The sequence below is a fragment of the Phasianus colchicus genome, chromosome 1, assembly GCF_987193195.1.
Source record: "Phasianus colchicus chromosome 1, bPhaCol1.hap1.1, whole genome shotgun sequence".
Lineage (NCBI taxonomy): Eukaryota > Metazoa > Chordata > Aves > Galliformes > Phasianidae > Phasianus > Phasianus colchicus.
Window position 1 is genome coordinate 195,437,780 of NC_143436.1, and position 12,702 is coordinate 195,450,481.

Here is a 12,702-nt window from a genome sequence, read left to right on the forward strand (position 1 = left end):
CAAGCAATGAGACAGGTCTTTGTTTCTCTGGGGAAGGCACCGCATGTTTGGGCAAGAAATCAACGGTGCCTTTTCAGGCAGTTAGCAGACACAATCACTATCTTGTGTTTCAGATTAAGTATATATCTCTCTCTGTCTAAGTGCCTCTTGAACTGAATTCTATAGCTCTGGTCCAGAATGACCAGGTGAAAGAAGGGAGAGAGTGGATTAGGTCAGCCCTGGGAAAGAGAAGGCCTTTGTTCAGTCATCTTTACCCTTTCTCACTTCATCTTGGTTTCATCTTAAGCATCCAACCATAGATACGAGACGTAACATTTTGAAACACCATCAACGCGGTCAGAAAGGGCAATGAAACGCTGAGCAAGCACAGAAAAATCTTACAGAAGAGTGAGGGTGATAAGAGATTGGAGAAAATATGACTTGTGAGGAAAGACTGGCGGAGCAGTGACTAGAGGGAAGAAGACCATGGTAGGAATGTGATATGTGAATGCGATAATTGCCGTGGCATAATTGGCAGCAAAACAAATTTAGGTTGGCTTTGAAGGAAAACTACAAACTTGATGGAAGTTAAGTGGTGCAGAAGTCTGGACTCACATCTGCTGTGGGTTTTTAGAAACTGGCAGCATGATCCTTGGTGTAAACAGCTGTGTGCTCGTGAGAGCTTTCTTTTGTCTCAAAGCTTTCTCCATGGCCAAGATGATGAAATTCCACAGGTCCTTTTTATAATTGTCCCCAAAAAAGGAGTCAGCGCAGGTCCGACACCCAACATTACACCAAGATGGAAAGCAGAGTAGTGCTGCTCTTTGAAACCAGCACCTGGTGGCCAGAGCCATCCGTTCACGCACACATCCTAGATCCCAGCACTGCTGTTTGACAAGGGTCGGTTATGCTGAAGGAGGAAGAAGCTGGTCAGAAGGACAGCAGGTTGGCCTTGGTTGGTGAAACAGATCCCATTCTCCATCCACACTTCTCTCAGCCTCCTTTGAAAGGCTGTGCAGATTAGGAGGAAACCTACAGAATCAAAGAACCACAGAATCGTTTGGGTTGGAAGGGATTTCTAAAGGCCATCTAGTCCAACTCCCCTGCAATGCACAGGGACACCACAGCTCCATCAGGTGCTCAGAGCCCCGTCCAGCCTGACCTTGGGTGTCTGTGTCCTCCTTTGTTACCTTTTTACCCCCAAGCACCCTTTTTCTGAACCCTGCTCTCCAGCAGGTCATGGCTTTGAGTGACGGTGCTATTTGCAGCAATCTGCTCTTGCTCAAGAGCCAGGAAGCACACGGCTGAGGAGGTCAATTAACAAGAAAACAGCTTGATAGTGTTTCTGCTTTGTGGGACTCATGTTTTGCACTTGTTCCCCCTTCCCTCGTATGAAAAAAATGCGTGGCAGTGACTCTCACAGACAAGGAGTGACATGTGGATCTCCAGCACCTTCCTGTTGGATTCTTTTGGTGAAGGAGTTTGACCTTTCCCAAGGAGGAGCATCGTGCCTCCGCTGGGTGTGCACGATGGGAAGGGAGCATCTGCACCAGGACAGCCTCCTTGCATGCAAGAACCACCCACGTGTCTTTCTCCCACCACGTTTCCCCAACCACAGACTCCCCAAATCCATTTGGGGTCACGGCTGCTGCAGGCATGTGTTTGTTGCACAAGATTTGCCCCCATCACTCATTTCACAGACACAAATGGCTCCCTCAGCTCATAAAACTCAGGTCCCGGCACACTCACAACGTGATGATCTGAGAACAGAAGGGTTGCAAATGCTCGGGGAAAGCCTGGCTTTATAGCCCAGGTAGCGCTCAGGAGGTGATGTGCATGGTGCAGGTAAAGGATGCTGAGGGTTTTTGATGGATGAAAGCAGCACCCGAGGCACCTCCGCTGCCAGATGCTCTGGGCATCATCCTGGATCCCAAGGAAACCCAGCAAATCCCAGCTCTGGGAGAAATTCATTTTTGGCAAACCAAGGGGTTTTCCCCGACATCTAGCGGCTGGCGTAGACACGGAGTGAGATAACGCAGCAGGAGAAAACAAGCCCTGCTATTACCAGGAAGATTAATTACAAGCGCAATAATAGCCAGGCCTTCTGATGAAATATTTTACAGTATATTGCCCTCAGGAGAGTGACTCTTTTCACTGATTTATTTTAACCTTCACATTACGCAGATATGTTATAGACGTCTTCAGAGATGCCCTGGTGTTATTTGCCTCCTGACAGCAAATAATAAACTCTTTCTCAGCTATATAACATTTCCAAGGAAGCCCTTGACGTGACTAGAAAAATATCGAGGACAATTAAGTCACATGGCACTCACAGCCCTGTGGGAACGGCCTTGAGCTCTGCTGCAGGACTCAGATAGCATGAGAAAACCTGGTTCAAGTGGAGTAGCAAGAGTCTAGGAGGCAGTAATTATTAAAGATCTCCTGGTTAAAGATCCTCTGGGGTCCCTCTATTATTTTAATAATGCTTCGAGCCAACTTTAATGCTTCCAGAGGAAAAGAATGAGAGGGGTCTGTTAGCACAAAGGAGGCAGAGCTCATCATGAGGGATGCTGGGGGGGGTCGGCTGCCCTTAAAATTGTTCACTGGGGAGCAAAGGCGTGTTGCCCACACTGCCTTGGGTGTCCAGGTAGATTTTGTCTCTCACTTGCATCCAGTCTTACTGGATGGAGCAATGCCATGAGCAGAGGTTGTTGTGAGCAGGACATCATCATGGGGTCACCCCCTGCTTTGTTACAGACACCGGTCCATCTGTGTCTGTAGGGTGCCAGCATCAGTGCTCCTGCCATTCATGGTCTCACCAAGACTTGGAGGTTCCTCCCCATCAGCTCACCAGAAACATGCTCTTTGAATCATAGAATGATTAATGTTAGAAAAGAACACCGCAGTCAAGTCTGAAGAGGGATGGGTGGGGGGGGAGGATAGTGAGCACATCGATGATGAGGACTGAGGTTCCTACAGCAGCAACTCAGATCAGGGTCCTCCTAGATACAGTTTCTCCTTAATTTTAAAGTACAGCAATTAGGTGGTGGAGTCACCATCCCTGGATATGTTCAAGAACCATGGAGATGTGGCACTGAGGGATGTGGTCAGTGGGCATGGTGGGATGGGTTGACCATTGGACGTGACAATCTCAGTGCTTTCTCCAACCTTAATGATTCCTTCATCCCAAAGGGAACGACTTCTCCATGCAGAGGTTGCAGCACTGGACCTCAAGTTCCCTTTAACCAGCATTACAATCCTGAAGCAAAAGCAGGTTTGCACAGGGCTCCAACGCCTTTCTGCCTCCCTTGCTCCCGCAATGCTGGAACAGATCCCTGCAAAACCACTTTGGCTGGAGAGCTGTTGTCAGGTCATTTTGAAAAGTTTGCAACACTTTGCAAATTGTTCTTGCTGGAGGTTGTACAATAATAGTGCCATTACTCAAAAAAAACATCCAAGAATATTACGTTAGACGCAGGTCAGACCTCTCCACTCACAATATTCCAGGAAAGGAGAAAAAAAAAATAGAGGAAAAGAAATTGTTAAACACAAGCTAGAGATGACAATGAAAAATTTACCCTTAACTGTGTATATTTTTATGGAGAAAGGTTATCTATCCATCCATCATCACATACAAGTACAGGAAAGAGCCTGTGAGTATTTAGATATTATATCTTGCATGTGTAGTTAAAGAGAAATAATACTAGCACAGAGAGACAGCTGTATCTGCTCCCTCTTTCCTTTTAAGTGTCCATTGCAAAAACTACATATATTGAAGCTGCTCATCTTATAGATTTAATCATCTATATTAAGATGAAATAAATGGCAGTGACTGTGTGGACTCCCCCATTGGCAATGAGCAAAACAGGGACTCAAGAAAGCCATCCCCAGAGCAGGTGTTTCTCTTGCATGAAGGATGCTGTGTCCACCCAACATCTCCAGTCCATGGGTAATAGCTGCCTTCTCGAGGCCATTGAAACCCAATTTTCTGGGTCTGGAGTACAGAGACAGGGCTCTGGAAGAGGGGGGATGGTTAGAAAAAAAAACAGGTCCTGATGCCTCCTGCTGGAAAAAGTCTCAGCCCCTGGAAAGCTGTTGGCTTTGGCTGCCAGAGATGGAAAGTGCAAGAAGGAGTCCTGGCTTAGAGATGCCCCTCATGGTTGGATCCAGGAAAACAGGCAGCAATGTGTATATGCATCCTGGAGCTGAGAAAGTCATCTCTCCCTGGGCCATCCCCTATGCACGAGCAGAGTGAAAGGAGATGTGATGCTGGTTGGGTTACTCCTGAAGATGCCATGAACCCCCACAAAACCCACAATGGCTCTGACAGACCCCTCCCAGCATAAAGGGAAGGGGCAGCTGCAGGTGCTCCTGCCCACCTGCCTCGTGTCCACGCTCTGTGGCAGCTCCTGTGCACTTTCAGCATTTTTACATCGATGTGAGGGGCTCAGCGAGTGTGCAGCGCTGGATTTGATGAGGTTTCACCACCTCCCTGGGTCAGAATCATGCCTGGACCTTCAGAGGCATTCTAACGTCTCCACAAGGCTTCAACAACACGGACTTCCTTCCAATCAGGTTTTCCCTCTCCGCTGATCAATCCTTTCTGCCTTTCATACTTTTCCAGGATCCGCAGCCTCATAAAACTCCATGGGAGAACATTTCTGCCTGCTCAGTGTGGGCAGGAAATTCCCAACATTTTTCACTTTTTCAGCCCAAAAAGTTGTCCACCGGGTCCATGCTCTGCCAGCACCATCCCAGAGGGGTCCCAGAGCCAGGAGGTGATGCAGAAAAGAAGCTGAGCTCTTTATTTTGACTGGCGCTGGAAAGGCAACCTGGGTGCAACGCAACGGCTCTGCAGCTTCTTGGTCGTGCAATGGAAGCTGGCAAACACCCCAGCCTGCTCCAGAGGTTGGCAGCAGCCATCATATGTGTGTTTATCCCTATTTGACATAACAGAGCTTTGTCCTGCTGCAACTGATTGAATGTCAGCGCCAACTTCACTCCCTGATTGAACAGCTCTGATGGATGCTGATTACAGTGGCCACGAGATAGCACAGGTTGCCCAGAGAAGCGTTGGTGCCCCATCCCTGGAGGCACTGAAGGCCAAGCTGGATGTGGCTCTGGGCAGCCTGGTCTGGTGGTTGGTGACCCTGCCTACAGCAGGAGGGTTGAAACTAGATGATCATTGTGGTCCTTTTTTACCCAGGCTGTTCTATGATTCTGTGATTCTGTGATTCTATGATTCTATGATTCTATGATTCTATGATTCTATGATTCTACGAACTGCACCCCTCTGCTCCGTGGATTTGTTCCGTAGCAAAGCATGAAGGCAAAATGGATGTACATCTCATCACCAGTCTCTGGGGGCAAACATCGCCTTTGAATTGGAGCTACAAGCAGCACCAAGAAGAAGAAAAGAAAGATTCCATAGGGGAAGCATGACCTGTGGGCCTGGCTGTGGGCACAGCTCTGCAGGAATGGCTCTGCATGTGATGCTCCTCTCACACTGCTGCTGTTTAGTGTGGTGGGCTTTGTAACGCTCATATTGGAGCAGTGCACAAGGTTGGAAGACAAAAAAAAATCATTCACTTTCAGCCACGGAAGATGACTTTCCTTTGGTGACTTCACAGATCATAATTCCCATATGTTTTAGCACATTCTGCAAGATGAGTCCTTCCCATGTTCCCATTGCTGAGGACAGCTGGGTCAGCAGGGAACAACTCCTTCTTCCCTCTCCTCCCTCATTTGAGAACCAGTCCCAAAGCAAGTAAGCCAGGACTCTTGTTGCTTTGCTGCCTCCTTGGTGCCACGCAGCCCAGCATGAAGCTCGGGTTAAGGCTCCCACTTAATCCAGACACCTTTCTGATTCTGCTGCTGGACTTTCCTGGCAGGCAGGGAGCTGGGGGCAGCCAGGGAAGGAAATTTTCTAAACATAAAACCCACAGTGTCTTCAGCCTTGAAAAAGTGTCAAGGCGCACACGACTGACCCGAACTATTTATAAATGGAGACCCAATGGAAAGGTGATGGAGCTGAACCAACTTGCAGTTTCCATCCCATCCCTCTCCCTGCAGCTGGTCACTCCAGCAGCGTGGCACCAGCCAACATCCTCAGCTCCGATTTTTCCAGCTCAAAATATATCTGAGTGGCCCAAGTGCACCTCTCAGAGGAGAAGGAGGTCCTGGATTCTCTACTGTATGCGAGTGGTGGTCCTCAAGGTGGAGGTGTGCAGGGCATACAAGGATGAAGCCTGATTTGGAATAGCTCAATGCTTCAAAAGGCTCTGAACGAGCCAGCAGTGTGCCCAGGTGGCCAAGGAGGCCAATGGCATCCTGGCTTGTGTCAGAAACAGCAAGGCCAGCAAGAATGGGGGAGTGGTTGGTCTCTTGTGCGTGGCACTGGCAGCCCAGCGCTGCCCTTCCAGAATTGGCATTTCCTCTTTAAGCAGGGGGAGAGGATGAAGATAAAAGACACAGAGGTAGAAAGAAGAAGAAGGAATAATACAGAGCTGTACAAACCAGTGAAATGTGAAATTTTAAGACCTAGGTCTATCCCAAGGCAACAGAGACATCATGGATTGGGAAGGCTTCCCGGTTGGGTAGGTCTCTGTTCTCTCCTTTAGGGCATTTTTCCAGAGCACACTTCGCTGGACTCTCTCACCTATGGACCCAAACACCACAGCATCCTGAGGGCAAACTGAACTTGGCCACCAAGAGCCCATCTCCTTCTTGAGGACACCGCCACGAGCCTATAGGAAGAGCAATCACCTGTCATCAACTCATCATAACAAAAAGCAATCAAGAGAAACGCAGCAGACCACAAAGAAACTGTTCTCAAGTGCCGTACTTCATAATTTTCTTTGCAGAGCTCAAGGCTGATCCTCCACAGAAGGTCTCATGCTACAGAAGGAAGCATTACCAGATTTTTTTCTAGGGCCGTTGCAAGTGATAATCCTACTTTTATCACGTTCTTCTCACAGGAACCATATAGGATGCTGCACTTCCAGCAACTAGTGAATTAATTAGGTTTAAGATGTGTAAAATTTAAAAACCACCAGGGGAGGAAAGAATAGCAAACTCTTCCTGAGCTTTTTATTGAACTCTCAGGGAATGAGGGATATGTGCGATGCAGATGAACAAAACCACCGAGCTGGAAAGGAGCTCAGGAGCCCATGGAAACCACCTTAGGTGGCTTAGGAAGGGCCATATTGGAATGGGGAATCCTGCAGGGATGGCATAACACAGGGATGGGATGGAGAACAGCTTCTGGGGAAAGAGCTTGGGACAACAAAGGCCAATGCTTTGGTAGATGGTGGCCAAGAGGAATGAGCCCAGCAGTGCCACCAAGCCGTGGGCTGGAGGTTGGGGCGTGGAAGGAGATGCCAAAGCTGAGGGTGCAGTTGGAGTGAAGGCAAAGGGGGATTTTACTGCCGTCTGCAGCTCTGTGCTCAGTTGGTGGGATCCTCTTTGGATGTGCCCACTGATGGGAAGAGAGATCACAGCACAGGTTAGAACAGAAGTCCCCATCACAAAATGCTTCTTGCCATGCAGGCAGTCAAACATTGGAACAAGGGGTCCAGCTGGAGGATCTCCATCCACAAAGCAATCCCAGAGCTTCCAGTCCCAGTCACTCTGCATGGCTTTGCATTCCCTCAAGCCCTCCAGTAGCAGGGATAATGGTCTCCCTGGACCACCTCCTCTACTATTTCCTCCTTCAACAGTTCTGAACTGATATTTTTTTCCCAACGTATACCGAGTAGAAATTTGCTGTATGTATATGTATGCATTCCTTCTTGTCACACTGAAGTGACTAAGAAGCACAAGGCCCTTCCTGCTGTACTGCATCTTCATGGCCACCTCTCTTCTCTAAGCTAAAGGAGCTTCCTAGTTCTGGTTGGAATTCTTGTTTCCAAACCTACTGCTGTTTACAGGATGCTCCTGTACACTCACAGCCTTCTCACTGCACAGAACCCAAAACATGGTACTACTGACCAGACAAGCTTGCCCAACACCAGGTGGAAGGTTGGCTATTAAGGAAAATCTCTTCTTAGAAAGAGTGGTGATGCAGTTGCACAGACTGCCCAGGGAGGTGATGGCGACATAGTTGGGATGTGACACTTGGGGACATGATCAGTGGGCATGGTGGGATGGGTTGGGGTTGGACTTGGGGATCTTGAAGGTCTTTTCCAATCTTAATGAGTCTATGATTCTATGATGAGAATTATCACCCAAGTCTTATGCATCCCATCTTGCTAGTGCTTAGCAGCAGATGCATGTCTTCTTTTGCAACAGCATCACCTTGTGACCCAGCTGTGATCCAGCTGCAGTTGGGAACCCCCCAGCACATCTCCAGCCATGCAGCTCCCGAGAGGAGACACTTCACACTTCTCTTTGGGACACAGCAAAGTTTACCACTCATCTTATTGAAAAAACAGCTTCAAATTCCTCTGATAAGAAAAAGTCCTGTTTTTACAGGGTATCAGTTTCATCGAGGGAAGGAAGTGGAAGCAGAAGAGATGCTGATCACGCGTCAGATGGGCACGGATAAGTCCTGGGCCAAGTTCTCACTTCATCATCACAGCTGATTATCCAAGAGGTCAAGGGCTTGAGCAAAAACCCCACCATGTTGCAATTGTCATGTAGACACACGAAGTTTGGGAGATACATCCCACTGATGGCAGTAACAGGGGTATCAAAACTCTCACTGTGCTGGTTGTGGCTGCTCACGAGCTGTTTTGGTAACACATGGAGCAAAATGTTCTCCTGCTCTTTAGACAGTGGGATTAGAGGCAAGAGTTCAGGTTCCAAAAAACACTCAGATAAAGGATCATGGATTTCTCCACTGCTCCTTAATGAGCTCCTCCTGAGAGCAGCACTGAGCCCCTGATTGGGAGCTGTGTGGGGCAGGAGCCTCCACCTCCACTCCAGAGCACGGGGAAGGACAAAGCACCACTGCACGAAATACAGCTCCGCTTTGGCTCCAAAAACATTTTGGCATAACTTGCTAACTTGAATTTTATCTGCAAACGTTTTCAGCCCGATACCACAGGGAATCCTGATTTTCTGAGACTTACCAACAGGAAATCCCTGAGCCGGAGGGTTTAGCTGTAATGAACTTATTGTATATTCAAGCACCAAATGTCAATTTGGATTATGATGTCAAAAATAAGCACTGAGAGTGTGCAACCGTACCCTGGGGTCACCTGTCAGGAACTCCAGACTGAAATTGGCCAGATATAGACCAGAACAACCCTGATTTATTTTTTCCCTGTGCAAATACAACAGCGAGGACTGAACAAACCTACTGCATCCTGGAGATGAGCCCCCTCCTCCCGTCCCCAGCGTCCTCCTCCACTTCATGTGGTGCTTCCTTGGCTGGGGACGCTTCGTTAGAGGCTGCCCTAAGAGCCCAGGACCTGTCAGATGTGTTGGGAGATGAAATCCCGCTATTAGTGCACACCTATGTCACCACCACTTGTGTCATTCTGGGACCCCAAAGCAGAGATCAGGAGCCCCATCACGCAGGTGAAGACAGCTCTTGCTCCCTGGCCTCAGGCTGGAGGTACATGGGAATTCATTTGGAGTGTGGGATGCAAGAGGAGCGGTGCATGGGGGATAATTAATAATTTATCTCCCTCTCCAGGCACATAGGCCCCTGTTCAGGAGGTTCAGGCAACTTGTCTCTATCTTCATCCCCATATTTATCCTCATCTTTAAACCTGCCTTCATACCCATCTTCAGCCCCACTTTCATCCCTATTTTCATAGAATGGTTTGGGTTGGAAGGGAGCTTAAAGCCCACCCAGTTCCAATCCCCTGCCACTTTCTCTACTCATCATTCTGCTCTCTCTTACTATGTTCTCTCTCTTTAATGGCACCACTTCCGCTGAGATTGCCTCCCAAATCCTGCCCATGGAGACCCTATAGATGGTTATGGTTATCTGGATGGAGAAGCATCTGGGAGACAAGAAACCAAATACAGTTACTCCAACCAAGAAATGGAAATTGGAACCTCCAAAGCAAACTTCCACTACAAAACCAGATTTCCCATAACTCTCTAACCAGCTTGTTGTGAGGCTGGCAGGGAAATAAGACCCTTGTTTCCTTGATGAAAGCAGGAGACATTGAGTTTCCTCTTCCTGGGATGGGGTTTGCCAGCCTCTTCTGCTCTCTGGAACTGTTCAGGAGGCCTCAAAGTCAGGGAAGTTGGATGAGACTAAAACCACCAACCTGTTTGCATTGATTTTCTCTGGAGAAAAGGGGTTGAAAAGCTTTGGGTCATCTCCTTTGCTTTGGGTTGTGGTTTGCTGTGATCTGTTTTACTTGTTTGCCTCCTACCCAAAATCATAGTGGAGGTTGAGGTGCTGCCTGCAGAGATGCTCAAACAAAAGAAATGAAGGAAGGAAGGAAGGAAGGAAGGAAGGAAGGAAGGAAGGAAGGAAGGAAGGAAGGAAGGAAGGAAGGAAGGAAGGAAGGGAAAGGAAGAAAGAAAGAAAGAAAGAAAGAAAGAAAGAAAGAAAGAAAGAAAGAAAGAAAGAAAGAAAGAAAGAAAGAAAGAAAGAAAGAAAGAAAGAAAGAAAGAAAGAAAGAAAGAAAGAAAGAAAGAAAGAAAGAGAAGCATTAAAAATCATTGAATGATAAAGTGTCGGGGTTGGAAGGGACCCCTGAAGATCATCTCATTCCAAACACTGCCCTGTTGGCCAACAGTTTGACGTAGCATGAGGCTGCAATGCTCCTCATTGCTGCTGGAAGTCCTGCACGCAGCGAACCCAGGCAATCACTCACGTCCTCCGGTGCTGATATCTGGCTAATGTCAGGCAGGGAGGATTAAAGCTTCCTTCTCAGGCCATCTGCAGTTCCCAGGCAAGCTGACAGCACCTTGGACTTCTCACCCAGGACAAATCCTAGCCCGGTTTAGCAACGAGGCAGCCAAACAGCGACTTGCCTTGTCACACTGCATGCTGTTGACAAAGTTATCGCTTTCCAAACAACCCAGAGCTGAGCCAGCAGGGCCCTCCGCCCACTCCAACATGAGAGCATTTCCTGCTGGCCCAGGGAAAGGTTACTGAGGATGCACACAGAGCTGAGATTGCTGCTGCAGGTCACAGAGTCACACTTGAGTCAGAATGGATCTTAAAGGCCATCTGGTCCAACAACCCTGCATTCAACAGGGACACCCACAGCTCCATCAGGTGCTCAGAGCCACATCCATCCCAACCACCTCTCTGGGAAACCAGGCTGTGGGGCTGCATTTGATTTGTATCAGTGTTTGAGGTCTCAGAAAGGTGTTGGAACCTAGCAGGCAAAGAGCATGAAAGCCCAAGGTTGGGTGTTAAAACTGGACTGTTGTACAGGGGATGAAAAGGCGCAGTAGGAATGTGCTCGAAGTCAACTGGGAATTAAACACTGAGATGCTGTGGCTGTAAAGAGGAGTTTCTGGCTGTTTGAGTCAGTGCTGCAAACTCTCCTCGCTTCTTTCTTTTCAATTTGTTGTGCTACACTTTTCTTAAATACTGCAGTTAAGTTGCAAATAATACACTTGAAAAATCTAGGTGAAACTCATAGCCCACACAGCATAACACGTTAAACAAAAACTAAAAACTCACCCCAGCCTGAGACTCACACAATTCTGGCAAATGCAAGTGGGAAGTGGAAACGTGGACAACATTGCGTGGACATTGAACACCCTCTGGATGGAAGACCTGTGAAGCAGAGCAGCTCAGCGCCTCCTGCTCTCTCTTCACATGGTGATCCTGGAGCACATTAAGGTTGGAAAAGGCCCCTAAGATCACCTTGTCCAACCACCCACCTACCACCAGTACTGCCCACCAAACCATGCCCAGGAAGCTCGTCCAGCAGCTGCCTTACACACGTTATTAGCAGCTCCTCGTGACCACCGTATCTCTTTTGCTCAAGCACCAAGCCTGTGGTTTTGGCAGAATAAGCTGAAAACTTGCTGAAAGCTCGTGGTTTTGCATAAATCTGGGTAGAGAAATAGCCTGGTGCGTCTGTTTCTAAGCAGCCACGGGGAATGCAATGACTTGTGTTGCACGTATGCAATAAACACCTGCTCCACACCAGTGGTGCTGGCAGGGGAAATGAGAGAGGCCTCTTCATCCCTTAGACCAGGCATCAAGACAGTGGAGTGGTGAGACAGAGATGAACTTGGTTTCTTGCCACAGCTTCCAGCGTAGGTTTAAACGTTTGTGAAAGGAAGGAAGAACTCTGTGAGATAACCACAGCTCTGAGATGCTATCAGAACATCTGCGCTGTGTCCATCACTCACCCCATCTTCCCTTGAGGAACTTTCCCTCTCGGTCCCGCATAGCACACACCACAAAAAGCACAGAAAAGAGACATGCATAAGGTTCCTCTTTCTACCAGGGCACTCACGTCTCCAATTACAGCATGGAGGATGTTATCAGGTTGCAGCAAAATTTCACTATTGCTGTAATTTCGCAGGGAGAAGAAGATTAATATGAGAACACGATTTCCACAGCCAGCAGCCATGCTCCAAGCAGTGCTCGTTGTGTCAGACAAAACCACAGACAACAACCCCAACTCAGCCAGGGCTCTGATTTGGGACCAGAGCCTGGAAGCAGTCTCCTGAAAGCAAGACCAGAGGAGCAAGAGCTGGAAAGAAGGGGCAGAGACATTTCTGAGCCTCACCAAGGAAAGGTAAGGTGGGGTGGTGATGGGTTGATGGTTGGACTTGATGATCTCAGTG